The sequence below is a fragment of the Salvia splendens genome, chromosome 11 (genome assembly GCF_004379255.2).
Source record: "Salvia splendens isolate huo1 chromosome 11, SspV2, whole genome shotgun sequence".
Classification (NCBI taxonomy): domain Eukaryota; kingdom Viridiplantae; phylum Streptophyta; class Magnoliopsida; order Lamiales; family Lamiaceae; genus Salvia; species Salvia splendens.
Genome location: NC_056042.1, coordinates 23372188 through 23376305, shown reverse-complemented (window position 1 = coordinate 23376305; position 4118 = coordinate 23372188).

Sequence of the window (4118 nt, the reverse complement as noted above, 5' to 3'; positions counted from 1 at the left end):
CTTCCCACACCGCATTCAAGAACACCGGGTCACGGTCCGATACCAAGGTTTTCGGAAATCCGTGATGCTTAACCACCGTATCTATGAAGATGGATGCCACCTTTAATGCGTTATACGTGCTCGGCAGTGGAGCAAAGTGTGCGTACTTGGTGAGGCGGTCTACCGTGTACCCCCTAGATTGTGGTAGCCCGTGATGAAATCCATCGACACATCGTCCCAAACCCGGGATGGGATTGGAAGGGGCTGCAATAAGCCTGCCGGCTTCTGTGTAGAATATTTCATCGTTTGGCACTCATAGCAAGCATTCACGAAGTTCTTCACCTCTTTCTGCATGCCCTTCCAATAAAACACTGATGCTAACCGTTTAAATGTGCGATCCACCCCTGGGTGACCCGCGGTTGGCGACGCGCGATACTCTTGCAACAGCAGCTCCTTCATCGTCGAATCTTGGCTGACATAGATGCGGCGCTTGAAATAAATCAACCCATCCGACATAGACACCCCCGGGTCAGCAGTCCCTAATTTCCACGCTGTCTGGAGCGCGATCAAATCTGCAGAGGACTGCACCTCGCCGCACAGCACCGCTAGCAGGTCGGGAACCGGACTAGAGATCGCCAGTAGTAGGCGCGCCGCATCACCTGGGTCGTCGGCCAGTGGCAGGTCGGCGGTCATCTCATGCGACCCCGGCTTCCCCTCCACATCTCTTCTTGATAACGCATCAGCCACCCTGTTCGAGACCCCCGTCTTATACTCAATTCGGAACTTATACCCCATCAATTTCCGGACATAGAACTGTTGATCCAGTGTCTGGATTATTTGTTGTAATAACTCCTTCAAACTCTTTTGGTCACTCCGAATCACAAATTCCCGACCCAGCAAATATTGACGCCATTTTTGAACCGCCTCGACAATGGCGTATAGCTCCTTATGATACGTGGATGACACGCGCCGCTTCGGACCCAATTTCTTACTGAAAAAAGCCAATGGGTGTCCGTCTTGAAGCAGCACCGCCCCTATACCGAAGTCTGACGCATCCGTTTCCAAGTAAAAAGTCCTCGCGAAATCGGGGAGGCGAAGGACAGGAGCCGACGACATCGCTGCCTTTAATGCCTCAAAGCTTGCCGCCGCTGTGGGGGACCACACAAAGGCGTCCTTCTTCAACAGGTCAGTAAGCGGACCAGCGATGGACGCATAATGCTCCACAAAACGTCTATAGTACCCCGTCAGACCCAAGAAACCCCGCAGTTGTTTGACAGTCATCGGGACCGGCCATGACATCATCGCATCGATTTTAGTGGAATCCGCCTTTAGGTGGCCATCCGCAATGATATGGCCCAAGTACTCGACCGTTGTACACGCGAAGGTGCACTTCGAAAGCTTCACAAAAAATTGATTCGCTGTAAGAATCGATAAAACCACGTTCAGATGGCGCACATGAGCCGGCAACGTCGGACTGTAAATCAAGATGTCATCGAAGAAAACGATAACAAATTGGCGCAAGAAGGGCCGAAAGAGAGCGTTCATTGCCGCCTGGAACTTAGATGGGGCGTTCGTCAGCCCGAACGGCATAACCAAGAACTCAAAGTGCCCGTCATGGGTTCGAAAAGCCGTTTTATATACATCCCCTTCACACATCCGTATCTGGTGGTATCCCGATCTCAGATCCAATTTGGAGAAGAATCTCGCCACCCCCAATTCATCGAATAACTCATCTGTGGTCGGAATCGGAAAGTTATCCGGCACAGTAGCTGCATTCGGTGCTCTGTAATCAATGCAAAAACGGAATGACCCGTCCTTCTTCCGTATAAGCAATACTGGCGATGAGAAAGGGCTCTGGCTCGGGCGAATGATACCCGAATCAAGCATCTCCTTGACTTGGAGTTCGATCTCTGTTTTCTGGTAGTACGGATACCTGTACGGCTGGACGTTTACTGGCTTTGTCTGTGGAAGTAAATGAATCTTGTGATCAAAGATACGCTTCGGAGGCATCCCGGATGGCACTCCAAACACCCCGATGTGCGACCGTAATACCGCCAAGATTTCATCCGGGAGGTCCTCCGGGAGAGAGAGCGAGTCCGCCGCTGCCTCGTCATGCGGCTGCTGACGTGGCAGATGTACCAACTCAAATACTTCTCCATCGCCCTGCAATGTAAGTAAGGTCGCAAACTGCCGCAGCGAGACGTGCTGGGCAACTGGCGGCACCAACCTCAGCCGAATGTGCTCGCCATTCCTCACAAACTCCAACGTATCTGTGTCGAAGTCGTTGGTCACCCGACGGAGAGACTTCAGCCATGCCCTTCCCAAGATAATATCCGGCCCATGAACCGGCAGGATGTGCAGATCCACTAGAAACACATGCTTCTGGATGACGATTCTCGTTTGTTTGCTAACCCAGGAGCAGAGAAGGGACTCCCCATTGCCCACATACACCCTGAAGGGGCGAACCTTCCGTAGCGGCAGGGCGAGATGCTCTGCCACGCGAGGATGTAGGAAATCGTGCGAGCTACCTGTATCCACCAAAATCCAAACCTCCATCGAACCCATCGATCCGACCAGCTCGATCGCGTCCTCCTTCTGCCGACCTTCCAGTGCGTAGATATGAGATATGTCCGCCGTGACAATCTGTGAATCTGGAGGGACCTCATCCTCCTCACTCTCGTCCTTCGAGTCACCATCCGCGCCCATGTAAACCAAGAACCGACCCCGACAATTGTGGCCCGCTACCCACTTCTCCGCGCACCACCAACACAACCCCAAACGTGATCTCTCTACCTTCTCAGCCTGGGATAAGCGAATAACCGAGAGTTTTGAAAACTCCAAGAACTTCTGCTGGGGTGGCAGTGCAACCTGGTGCTGCTGGTAGGATGGCAAGGTCAACTGCTGTGGCTGACCGATATGCCTGGGCTCATAACGGCCTCCAGAACGTCGCTGCAAGCCTCCTGCCGGGGGTGGGCGATCGATGCAGCTGTCATACTCCACAGCTAAAACCATGGCGGCTGCCACCGAGGACGGGTGTTGAAGACGCACTTGATTCTTCACCGGTTGCGTCAAACCCTCTACATAAATAGGCAGGAGGATGTACTCCGGCACCCCTCTAACCCGATTGAGCATGGTCTCGAACGTTGCATTATACTCCGCCAGGGAGCCCGTCTGACACAACTTCGCAATTAACCCAACAAAATTTTGAAAACACTGGGGGTCAAACCGCCGCCTCACATCTTCCAAGAAATCCACCCATTGTGCATTCGGATTATTATCTCGGTAGTTAAATATCCACTCCGATGCCGGGCCCTCAAACATCATGACCACGTAATGCAATCGGTGCTCCTCCGGTGTACCCATATGGTTAAAGTAGTATTGCACCCTGGAAATCCAATTAACAACCTCAGACCCATTAAAACGAGGTGGCTTCATCTTTTCATATCGCGGCCTCTCATAACGCTGCTGATCGTACCGCATAGGCTCCGAATACTGTCCCATATCCCGCTCCCCTGACGGAAGATCCCAAGCCGTGTGCAGCTCGCCGTGGCGGCCCTCCTGGCGATATGCCGGATAATCCCAAGCCGAAGGCTGGCTGGATCGAATGGGTGGCCCCCATACCCCGGTGGTACCCACGGTGTCATCCCCAAGGGCGCTGACCGTTGCGGCCCCCGGTTCGCCAAAGGCCCCGCGAACCCTAACGGCGGCTGTGTAGATGTGGTAACCGTCGTTGTGTAGATAGGGCGCTGGTCCATGGAACCTCTCCTCCACCCTGCCGTTGCGTCATAGGGAGGGTCGGGGTCAGGCCGCGATCTTGGCGGCGCACTTGCAGGCTGCCGGCCCTCCGCATCCAGACGGGCCTCCACCCTTGCGATCGACGCTAGAATGTGTTCAAACGCCAAGGCCTGGGCGTTCAACGGGGCGGACGCCGACGGCAGTGGCTCCAACCGGTGATAAACGGTGCTATCGAAACAAAGGCAGAAATCGGATGAACTCCCTCTGAAATCGACATGCTTTGTTGAGTACGTGATGAAAGCACCACTTGTTAAGGAGAAACTCCCCAACAACGATTAATTCCTTCGAGAAGTCGCGGGAACCTTTGCCCGACGATCAATCGCGAGAAGTATAGGGTTGGACGT